Source organism: Indicator indicator, chromosome 15 (genome assembly GCF_027791375.1).
Source record: "Indicator indicator isolate 239-I01 chromosome 15, UM_Iind_1.1, whole genome shotgun sequence".
NCBI classification, from domain to species: domain Eukaryota; kingdom Metazoa; phylum Chordata; class Aves; order Piciformes; family Indicatoridae; genus Indicator; species Indicator indicator.
This window is the reverse complement of record NC_072024.1, coordinates 24,223,088-24,235,428: the sequence shown is the minus strand read 5'-3', so window position 1 is coordinate 24,235,428 and position 12,341 is coordinate 24,223,088. Positions and strand designations below refer to the sequence as shown.

Sequence of the window (12,341 nt, the reverse complement as noted above, 5' to 3'; positions counted from 1 at the left end):
ATATCTCCTAGCATCCAGCCTGAACCTCCCCTGGGACAGCTTGGAACCATTGCCTCTGCTCCTGTCCCTTGCCACCAAGGAGCAGAGGCTGTCCCCTCCTCACCCCAACCTCCCTTCAGGGAGCTGCAGAGAGCAATGAGGTCTCCCTCAGCCTCCTCTTCTCCAGCCTCAACACCCCCAGCTCCCTCAGCCCCTCCTCTAGCCCAGGGGCTCCAGGCCCTTCCCCAGCCTCATTGCCTTTCTCTGGACAGGCTCCAGCCCCTCAATGTCCTTCCTGGGGTGAGGAGCCCAGAGCTGAACACAGCACTCGAGGTGTGGCCTCCCCAGTGCTGAGCACAGGGGGATGGTCACCTCCTGTCCCTGCTGCCCACTGTTGTACCCATCAGACATCCCATACTTGGAGTCTTTGCACAGCCAGGAGGACAATATTGTCCATTTAGGAAACTTCTTGTTATGGGAGAAGAGGGAGGAAGAACATGGCCCAGATCAGTCTCCTGTTTGCAGGGCCCTTCCCAGCACACAGCAGTCAAGGAGCACTGTGATGTATGGCTGGCAGGAAGCTTGCAGAGCTGGAAAATGGTTGGACTTCATGAGCTTAAAGGTCTTTTCCAACCACACTCAACCTCCTTGTCACTCCAGTTTACCTCTTGCCCATCTGAAACTGAGAAGCTGTTTGGAGGCTTCTGCAGGAAAGCAAGGCACTGTTTCATGAGAAACCACCTTCTCACAGTCCTAATGCACTGAGTTAGAAAGAACCTCTGAAAGTCATCCAGCCCAACCCCCCTGCAGTCAGCAGGGACATCCCCAACTAGATCAGTTTGCTCAGAGCTCAGTCAAGCCTGAGCTTGAATAGCTACAGGGATGGGGCCTCCATCACCTCCCTGGGCAACCTTTTTCCAGTGTTCCACCACCCTCACAGTAAAGAACTTCTTGCTAATCTGCCTCTTTTCCCCAGGGATGAGGAATACAGTGATGCTGGTCTTCATGCCATGACCTTCCTTCATGCTCTTGAGCAGAGGACTGAAGCAAGGAAACCCTCATTGTCTGTGGCCAATGGCAGGACACCATTCCAAGGATTCTAAACCTTAATGCGTCTTAGAATCACAGAATGGTCAGGGTTGGAAGGGACCTCAAGGATCATCCAGTTCCAACCCCCCTGCCATGGGCAGGGACACCTCACACTCCAGCAGGTTGCTCACAGCCACATCCAGCCTGGCTGCAAAAACCTCCAGGGATGAGGCTTCCACCACCTCCCTGGGCAACCTGTGCCAGTCTCTCACCACCCTCATGGGGAACAACTTCTTCCTAACATCCAATCTGAATCTACCCATTTCAGTTTTTTTTTTTTTCTATCCCCCCGCAGTCCTATCACTCCCTGACACCCTCAAAAGTCCCTCCCCAGCTTTCTTGGAGCCACCTTCAGATCCTGCAAGGCCACAAGAAGGTCTCCTGGGAGCCTTCTCCTCTCCAGACTGTACAACCCCAACTCTCTCAGTCTGTACAACCCCAACTCTCTCAGTCTGTCCTCAGAGCAGAGCAGCTCCAGCCCTCTGCTCATCCTTGTGGCCCTTCTCTGGACACCTTCCAACACCTCCAGATCCTTCCTGGAACAGAGGCTCCAGAACTGGACCCAGAGCTCCAGGTGTGGTCTGAGCAGAGTGGAGCAGAGGGGGAGAATCCCCTCCCTGGCCCTGCTGGCCACACTTCTCTTGCTGCAGCCCAGGCTCTGCTTGGCTCTCTGGGCTGCAAGTGCTCACTGCTGGCTCCTGTTGAGCTTCTCCTCCACCAGCATCCCTAAGTCCTTTCTCCCATTATTCATTTTTCAACTAACTCATAGCTCAGGCCAGGCTGTAATGCCTGAACAACACAGACGACTGGCAACAGCATCAATGGAGATCCACTCTTAGCTGCTTTACCAAGAGCCACCACCAAGGAGTTTTGCTTTTATTTTTTTTTTTGCTGTTTTGATGGAGTTTTCTGCAAAACTCGTTGCTCATGGTGCACAGCCAAGACCACATTAACATAATTCAACACTGTTGGTCATCGCTCTCCCTGTGGAATCAGCAGCAAATGCAACTGAGACACACACTGACATGCTACTGTAAAGGGCCCATCTCCTGTTCCCTGGTGGAACTGCTTAGTTCATTTGCAGACTTCTTTGTTTGTTTGTTTTTGTGCCCCAGATTGTCAGCAAATGTGAACTCTGCTGGCTAAATGGGATTCCAGTGATTTATCCCAGATGAAATCTTGGGGTTTGGGGAGAACTGTGACTAAATTTGCTGCACTCTGTTAACAACGCCTGTAATGCTGCAGTGTTATTTTGGAAGCATGCTAAAAGCAAAAACAGCCTGATGCAAACAGAGGGAAAACTTCTGTCTGGTGTCTCTGTCTCAAAAGCTTTCTCTATTTATAAATCTGCTTTCTGCCCTCTGAGTGTGGGAATGATGCTTCAGGATTTTAGACCTGGAGTTCACAGGATCACAGATCCCAGGATGTTAGGGGTTGGAAGGGACCTCTGGAGATCTTCCAGTCCAACCCCCTGCCAGAGCAGCACCAGAGAATCCAGTACGGGTCACACAGGAACACATCCAGACAGGGTTGCAAAGGCTCCAGACAAGGAGACTCCACAGCAGCCTGCTCCAGTGCTCTGGGACCCTCACAGTCAAGAAGTTCTTCCTCATGTTGAGGTGGAACCTCCTGTGCTGCAGTTTCCATCCATTGCCCCTTGGCCTATCCCAGGGCACAGTGAGCAGAGGCTGTCCCTGTCCCTTCCTTCCTGACCCCCAGCCCTCAGATCTTGATAGACATTGATCAGATCCCTCTCAGTCTTCTCCTCTCCAGACTTTGGTCCCAGAATGTAGCACAGCATCCCAGGAACTCTTTCTGGACTATAGTTATGATCTGGGGGCTGCTTGCAGCTGCCAGGGGCTCTTTGGCTCCATGGAGCTTGACTGCAAGACTGCATGGTGCAGCTCTCCATGTATCCCTCCCCACTGCTTTGCCAACATCTTTTTTTCAGCAGTAGTTAGCTCTCCCTTGAAGCCTTCTGGAGAATTTTTGGTGTTTTGGGTTTTTTTTAATCCAACACACTGTTGAGTTACTGAGTTGAGCAGTTACCTGCCCAGCTAAAATTTGTATCTTCAAGAAGAAATCTCATTTTTGCATGTGATTTATAAAATATTTGTATTGGAAGCAAATTATGTACATGTATGTATATATAGATACACATACATGCACATAGATATGCTCCATACTGTATTGCCATTACTATCCAGCAGTCTGACATGAAAACTGAATGACCACTAAATCAACTGAGAAATTATTCTGGATTTAACCTGCTAAATTGTCTTCAAAAGCTACCAGAACCAACCATGTCTGGAGTTCTCCCCATGAAAGCAAACAGGCAAACAAAATCCCAAAGCCTTTCAATGACTCAGTTTGTAATAAGATACACAGTTGACCTTCCCTTCCCTTCCCTTCCCTTCCCTTCCCTTCCCTTCCCTTCCCTTCCCTTCCCTTCCCTTCCCTTCCCTTCCCTTCCCTTCCCTTCCCTTCCCTTCCCTTCCCTTCCCTTCCCTTCCCTTCCCTTCCCTTCCCTTCCCTTCCCTTCCCTTCCCTTCCCTTCCCTTCCCTTCCCTTCCCTTCCCGTCTCTCCATCTGTCAGTCAGAGTCAGCAGATCAGGACAGTCATGCTTTGATAACAATCCAACATGAAATCATTTTCCTTTCCCTGCAGCTCTGCAGAGTTTGCTGAGCATGCTTCAGATGTCTTGCCAAGCCCTGTCAGTGGGCAATGGCAGGCTTGAATCCAACATCTACTAATGGACTCCTATGTTCCTCTAATTAAGGCCATCAGAGAGCAACAGAGGACTCCAAGGATGCTGAAGGGACTGGAGCACTGCCTGGGGAGGAGAGGTTAAGAGCCCTGGGGGTGTTTAGTCTGGAGAGGAGAAGGCTGAGAGGGATCTGATCAATGTCTATCAAGATCTGAGGACTGGGGGTCAGGAAGGAAGGGACAGGGACAACCTCTGCTCACTGTGCCCTGGCACAGGACAAAGGGCAATGGATGGAAACTGCAGTACAGGAGGTTCCACCTCAACATGAGGAGGAACTTCTTGACTGTGAGGGTCCCAGAGCCCTGGAACAGGCTGCCCAGAGAGGTTGTGGAGTCTCCTTGTCAGGAGCCTTTGCAGCCCTGTCTGGATGTGTTCCTGTGTGACCTGTGCTGGATTCTCTGGTGCTGCTCTGTCAAGGGGTTGGACTGGAAGATCTCCAGAGGTCCCTTCCAACCCCTAACATCCTGGGATCTGTGATCCTGTGAGAAATTTGACAGTCCATGAAACATCCTGCTGAGTCTGTCACTGCATGGCCAGCTGGCTTCAGCAAAGACACCTGTGACTTTGCAAGCCAGGAATGAAACCTAAAATCATTTTTTAAATTAATTTGGCATCCTGAATGCTTGGGAAGGTATTCAACAGTGCAGGTTAATTCCAGGCACTCCTGGCTGTCACCCTTTTATCCTGTGAAGGAACTCTTAGGCATATGGAATCAGTGCTATCTGCAACAACAGGGCTTGTGTTTGTCTTTGTAGCTTTGTGGCATTCTTTGGAACTTAACCAGCAGGAAAAGCAGCTGGGGATGGACCCAGCTTGAGCAAAGCCCTCTGAAATGCTACCAGCAGTCTGCCATTATGCTATTACCCAGCTGATGAGTTCAAGTAATGGCTGGAGCAGCCTTTACTTCCCAGGTTACTTCCAGAACAGTAATCAAGGACTCATTTGCAGCCATGAAGGAAATCCAAATGAATTACTCCTTCAGAATGGGCACCAATTTCTGTCTGTGGAATCTGATGAGTGTCCAAATGAGGCAATTATTAGTTGCAGACATTCTGCTGCCTGTTAGCATCAGGCCCAGTGGATGGAGAAGACTTTGAAAGCCCTTTGCACGTTGCTGTCCCACAAAGCAAGCTGTGGCCAGGATTTGCTTAGCTGTTCCTGTGCACACACAGCAGGAGCCTGCCTGGCAGGCAAACCCAGATGTCTTGCCACAAGGAAATATAACACAGGCAAAGTCTGGGGCAGCTAGGAATCTGCCAGACTGATAGGGAAGAAAAGATGCAAGGTTGGTGATAATGTTGATTAAAATGATGATGATAATGCTGATAAAAACAAGGCAAGGCTGGTGTGTGTTGGTGCAGTGTGTGGGTGATGGTTTGGGGCAATCACAGAGTCACAGAAACATTCAGTTTGGAACAGACCCTCAGGACCACCAAGTCCAACCCAGAACCCTACTCCGCAAGGCTCACCCCTAAACCAGAGCCCCAAGCACCACATCCAAACCACCTTGACACACAGCCAGGCTTGGGGACTCCACCACCTCCCTGGGCAGCACATTCCAATCCCTGACCACTCTTGATGGGAAAAATGTTTCCTATTGTTCAGTCTAAACCTACCCTGCTGCAGCTTGAGGCCATTCCCTCTTGTTCTGTCACTAATGACCTGTGAGAAGAGACCAGCACCAACCCCTGCACAACCTCCTTTCAGGGAGCTGTAGAGAGCCAGGAGGTCTCCCCTCAGCCTCCTCTGTTCTCACACTAACCATCCCCAGCTCCTTCAGTCTCTCCTCACAAGATTTATTCTCCAGGCCCTTCACAGCTTCCTTGCCTTCCTCTGCCCTGGCTCCAGCACCTCCACATCTCTCTGGGATTGAGGTGCCCAAACCTGGACACAATACTCCTGGTGTGGCCTCCCCAGAGCTGAGTCCCAGGGGACAATCCCTGCCCTGCTCCTGCTGGACACAGCATTTCTGATCCCAGCCAGGATGCCTTTGGCTTTCTTGGCCACCTGGGCACACTGCTGGCTCCTCTTCAGCTGCTTGGCCATGGGCACCCCCAGGTCCCTTTCTGCCAGCAGCTTTCCAGCCACACTGCCCCAAGCCTGTAGCATTGCTTGGGGTTGTTGTGGTAGTTTGAGCTCTGAGTTTAGGAGCTCAAATGACAATAGATATAAATTCCTCCCCCTGCCCCTCTCCCTTTTCTCTCGGCAGGGTGGAGAGAGAGAAGAAAGGAAAAAAAAAGGGGTAGGGGAAAGGAAAAAAAAGAAATCATGAAAGAAATATTCTGAAGTCGGTTTGGAAGTAGGAGGAGTAAATGTTTTTCTTTTTTCACAAAAGGGAAAGGAAAAAATAATTTTTTTTACATATATTTATATATCAGTAACGGGGGGGGGGGGTTCACAGAGGTGAGGGATGAGGGCAAGTGGGAAGAAAAATATACAAAACCAAGCCCGGATGGCCTTGTGTTCCCCTGGATGTCGGTGGATTCAGTTGAGAGAGAGAAAGGGCCCCAGCCACGTGGTCCGGTGCAGGAGACAGTGACAGCACAGCAGCAGGAAGTCCTCTCGAGCAGACGAGGCAGGAAAAAGGGAATAGCAGCAAGATATCCCCCCTTTTATAGGCTTGCTGGACAGGAAGGGGAAGTGGAATAGACCACCTCTGAGTCAGGGGACCACCTTCTCCCAGCAGGGGAGGGGCCAAGCCCTCCCCAGACTAAATTTCTTTTGTCCACCTGGGGCTGGGTTCTTCTCAGCCCCATCCAGGATGGGTGTGCCCCAGCACAGTTGTTGTGCCCCAAGTGCAGGACCTGGCACTTGGCCTTGGTGAAGCTTCTCCTGGTAATGCTAGCCATGGATCCAATCTGTCCAAGTCCCTCTGCAGAGCCTCCCTCCCCTGGTGCAGATCAACATTGCCACCTGACTTGGGGTTATAGAACCATAGAATTGTAGGGCTGGAAGGGACCTCAAGGCTCAGCCAGTTCCAACCCCCTGCCATGGGCAGGGACACCTCACACTCCAGCAGGTTGCTCACAGCCACATCCAGCCTGGATGCAAAAACCTCCAGGGATGAGGTTTACTGCTGACCCACTCTGTGTCCTTAGCAGGGTCATCAACAAAGACGTTAAACGGAAGTGGTCTCCACGCTGAGCCCTGAGGATCATCTCTGGTGACCCCAGCTGGGTTTGTCTCCACTGAGCACCCCTCTTAGTGCACATTAGCACACTCTGCTCCCTGCAAAGCTGTATTGAGTAAAACCAACCTGCCACTATTGATCCACAGCTCTGCACAACAGGTGTGGACACAATTAACATTGTTAATTGCCACAGCTGTGTAGAGGCATAAAGTCTGCATTGCCTTCCTCTGCACTGCTGCTCTGAGCCCCACACTGAAACACTTGGAGAGCAGTGGTTGGCAAAGGTGCTGATTTTCACAGAAGCACAGAATGGCTCAGGTTGGAAAGGACCTCAGAGATCATCTACTCCAACTTTCTGCCATGGGCAGGGACACCTCTCAGCTAGACTCAGCTGCCCAAGGCCTCATCCAACCTCCCCCAGGGAGGAGGCAGCCACAGCTCCCTGGGCAGCTTGTGCCAGAGTCTCACCACCCTCACACTGAAGAACTTCTTCCTCAGCTCCACTCTAACCCTGCTCTGCCTCAGCTTCAAACCATTCCCCTTGGCCTGTCTCCAGACACCCTCAGCAAAAGTCTCTCTGCAGCCTTCCTGCAGGATCCCTTCAGGTGCTGGCAGGCAGCTCTGAGGTCCCCCTGGAGTCTTTTCTTCTCCAGGCTGCACACCCCCAGCTCCCTCAGCCTGTGCTCACAGCAGAGCTGCTCCAGCCCTTGGATAATCTTTGTGGCCTCCTCTGGACTCTCTCCAGCAGCTCTGTGTACTTCTCCTGCTGGGGACACCAGAGCTGGAGGCAGGATTGGAGGTGAGGTCTGAGCAGAGCAAAAGAATCAAAAATGCTCTGCTGAAGACAAATTCTATTCATGTAAGGACTCTGACATCTATCAAAGACAATGATAGAAAATGAAGAGAAACTTTCATTGGGTGGCCACATTCAGTTAGAGCTCCTGGTTGTTGGAGTGTCTGCTATTTAATTATTTATTGATTGATAATTATTACTCACAAATGTGACTAACTGCATTCATTTATTAGCAATTCTTGCAATGCTTTCATATATTCAGCATTATATATAGCTATATTCAGCACACTCTCCCATTCATCATTAAAAACCCCAATGACAACTGCATATTACACATTTTTTTGGAGTCAGCCTCAATGCCTTTCCTGCAGGATATTTCCTTTCTTCCTCACAGGGTCACAGGGATTCTCAAACCAGTCCAGGTTTTAAATTGCTTCAAACTATTGAAGATCTTTTTACACTCCTGGGAGGAGCACAGTACTGATGTGTATTTTTAGTACAAGAAATCCAAGAGCATCAATCGAGGATGGATGCTTAAATCTACTGAGATGTGCAGGCACCTGCCCTCCTGAAATGTTTTCTGTGATTCTGTAACCCTGGCTGTGTTACAAGGTGGTTTGGATATGGTGCTTCTGGATATGGTTTAGGGGTGACCCTTGTAGAGTAGGGTTAACGGTTGGACTTGGTGATCCTGAGGGTCTCTTCCCACCTGAATGTTTCTGTGATTCTGTGATTCTAGGAAGAGGTCACCAGCCCTTACCTCAAACTATTCTTTGGAACAACCCAAACCCTCTTTACATGGTGTGGCAGACATGCTGGAGGGAAGGGATCCATCCAGAGGGGCCTGGACAGGCTGGAGAGGTAGGCACAAGCCAACCTCATGAGGGTCAACAAGACCAAGGGCAAGGTCCTGCAGCTGGGTTGAGGCAATCCCAGGCACTGATATAGTCTGGGCAGGGACTATCTTGAGAGCAGCCCTGAAGAAAAAGCCTTGGGGGTGCTGGTGGAGGAGAAGCTCAGCAGGAGCCAGCAGTGAGCACTTGCAGCCCAGAGAGCCAAGCAGAGCCTGGGCTGCAGCAAGAGAAGTGTGGCCAGCAGGGCCAGGGAGGGGATTCTCCCCCTCTGCTCCACTCTGCTGAGACCACACCTGGAGCTCTGGGTCCAGTTCTGGAGCCTCTGTTCCAGGAAGGATTTGGAGGTTCTGGAAGGTGTCCAGAGAAGGGCCATGAGGATGAGCAGAGGGCTGGAGCTGCTCTGTTCTGGAGACAGACTGAGAGAGTTGGGGTTGTTCAGTCTGGAGAGGAGAAGGCTCCCAGGAGACCTTCTTGTGGCCTTGCAGGATCTGAAGGTGGCTCCAAGAAAGCTGGGGAGGGACTTTTTAAGTGTGGGGTAGTGACAGGACTGGGGGGAATGGGAAAAAACTAGAAATGGGGAGATTCAGATTGGATGTTAGGAAGAAATTCTTCCCTATGAGGGTGGTGAGAGACTGGCAGAGGTTGCCCAGGGAGGTGGTGGAAGCCTCATCCCTGGAGGTTTTTGCAGCCAGGCTGGATGTGGCTGTGAGCAACCTGCTGGAGTGTGAGGTGTCCCTGCGCATGGCAGGGGGGTTGGAACTGGCTGAGCCTTGAGGTCCCTTCCAACCCTGACAGTTCTGTGATTCGATGATTCTATGACACTAGGCCTAATGTACACAAGGAATGTTCATGCTTTGGCTTTGTAGCAGCAGTGACCGTTGGGAAAGGAAGAAGCTGCAGAAGTCCTTTGGCGTTTACAGATGTGTTTGGCTCATGAGGAGGTTCCACCTCAGCATGAGGAGGAACTTCTTGAGTGTGAGGGTCCCAGAGCCCTGGAACAGGCTGCCCAGAGAGGTTGTGGAGTCTCCTTCTCTAGAGCCTTTGCAGCCCTGTCTGGATGTGTTCCTGTGTGACCTGTGCTGGATTCTCTGGTCCTGCTCTGGCAGGGGGTTGGACTGGAAGTTCTCCAGAGGTCCCTTCCAACCCCTAACATCCTGTGACCCTGTGGTGGTGATATTTCCCAAATTTTCTACATTTGTCAAAATCTGAACACTATAACAATAACAACTGTGTGAGGATTGCTTTATTAAGGAACAGTTTACAGAGATAAACCTACATACAGAATCAGAAAATCCCAGAACCCCAGCATGGTGAGGGTTGGAAGGAATGTCTGGAGATCATCCAGCCCAACCCCCTGCTCCAGCAGGGCACCCACAGCAGCTTGCCCAGGATCACAATGGCCAGGGGGGATTGGAAGCTCTGCAGGAAGGTGACTCCACAACCTCTCTGGACAGCCTTCTCCAAGATTCCTGCACCTTCACACCAAACAAGTTTCTTGTCCTGCTCAAATGGAACCTCCTGGGTTCCATCTTGTGCCCATTGCCCCTGGGCACCACTGAGCAGAGTCTGGCCCCAGCCTCTTGCCCCCCACAGGTCCTTTAGCTCTTGCTGAGCATTGGTCAGATCCCCTCTGGGGCTGCTCCTCTCCAGGCTCAACACCCTCAGGGCTCTCAGCTTTTGCTCTTTACAGAGCTGCTCCAGGCCCCTCAGCATCTTCATAGCCCTTTGTAACCTATCTTTATGTGTCTGTAATCTAAAAAGAAAGAAAAAGCCTCACTGTCAAATTGCAAACATTGAACTTCTTCAGCAGTAATTTTTTTACCACAACAAGGAAAGTGTAGATCTCATTTTAGTGCTAAGTTCAAGTTCCCCACATAAAATTGGCAGTTATTGCTTCCTCTCACACTGTTCCAAGCAATGAGCATGTCCCAGTGCATAAAGAGATAATTCCTGCCAGTAATAAATACAGAATCACTTAAACCTCATGTTAAACACAAATTCTTGCAATAGCAACCATTCCAGCTCTGGAATGCCACTGTGATTTCATTATCTCAGCTGATAACAGTTTCTGAGACAGCATCACATGAATCACAGACTTACAGAATACATCTGGTTGGAAAAGACCTCCAGGCTCATCCAGTCCAACCCTCCACCCAGCACTGCAGGGACAGCACCAAACCATGTTCCTAAGCACAGCTCCACAGCTGCTTGAACACCTCCAGGGATGGGGACTCCAGCACTGCCCTGGGCAGAACATTCCAATGTCTGAGAGCCCTTTCAGTGCAGAAAGGGCATCCCAGCCCTTCCTAGTATCCAGCCTGAACCTCCCCTGGGGCAGCTTGGAACCATTGCCTCTGCTCCTGTCCCTTGCCACCAAGGAGCAGAGGCTGTCCCCTCCTCACTCCAACCTCCCTTCAGGGAGCTGGAGAGAGCAATGAGGTCTCCCTCAGCCTCCTCTGCTCCAGCCTCAACACCCCCAGCTCCTTCAGCCCCTCCTCTAGCCCAGGGGCTCCAGGCCCTTCCCCAGCCTCATTGCCCTTCTCTGGACAGGCTCCAGCCCCTCAGTGTCCTTCCTGGAGTGAATACAGCACTCGAGGTGTGGCCTCCACAGTGCTGAGCACAGGGGGATGGTCACCTCCTGTCCCTGCTGCCCACCCTGCTTCTGATCCCAGCCAGGAGGTCTTTGGCTTTCTTGGCCACCTGGGCACTGCTGGCTCATGGTCAGTGACTGCCAACCAACACCCCCAGGTGCCTCTCCCTGTTGCAGCTTTCCATCCACACATCCCCAGGTCTGTAGCTCCCCTTGGGGTTGTTGTGACCCAGGTGCAGGACCTGACACTTGGCCTGGCTGAATTTCATTCCGTCAGCTTTGGGCCATCAATCTCACCTAATGCAATTCACATTCAAGTGTAGTTGTTGGCTTTTGGACTATGATTCACAGACAGAATCATAGAATTACCCAGTTTGTAAGAGACCTCCACAATCATCAAGTCCAACCAATCTCCCAACCCTATCTGATCAACCAGACCATGGCACTGAGTGCCTCATTCAGTCTCTTAACCACTTCTAGGGACATCAATCCCACCCGCTCCCTGGGCAGCCCATCCCAAGGGCAATCTCTCTGTCTGTGAAGAACTTCTTTCTGAGCTCAAGCCTAAACTTTCGCCTGCACAGCTTGAGACTGTGTCCTCTTGTTCTGCTGCTGCTTGTCTGGAAAAAAGAAAAAAAAACCCTACAGGACCCGGTATTCCCAGGCGGTCTCCCATCCAAATACTAACCGCGCCCAACCCTGTTTAGCTTCCGAGGTCAGACGAGATCGGGCGTGGTCAGGGTGGTGTGGCCATAGACTGACAGAAGTATGGCATTAGTCCTTGCTAACAGTATGGGAATGAAAGCACAAAACGAGAGCCTTAAAAGCCTCTCTTTTGTCATTCATTTATTTATTTATTTAGCCAGCATTGCCTTGAACAGCCAAGGAAGTCTGACAGTGATGATTTAAAAAATACTTGATAATTTATTTCCTTCAAGTTGTCTGAACACATTTGGGAAGCCATGGCTGGGTATCCAGCACCAATTAAATGAAACTTGCATATCATAGAACCATAGAACTCTTGAGGTTGGAAGAGACCTTGGAGACCATCAAGTCCAACCACTCACCCAGAGCTCACAATCCCACCACAGCTGCTAAGCCACTGCCACTGATTCACATCCCTCAGCACCACACCCAG

The 12,341-nt window shown here is 50.8% G+C and overlaps 1 pseudogene; it reads right to left on the bottom strand.

The window, feature by feature from the left end:
• Positions 1 to 11,842: 11,842 nt before the first annotated feature.
• On the bottom strand, positions 11,843 to 11,961 carry LOC128971941 (5S ribosomal RNA; annotated as a pseudogene).
• Between the last annotated feature and the right edge of the window lie 380 nt (positions 11,962 to 12,341).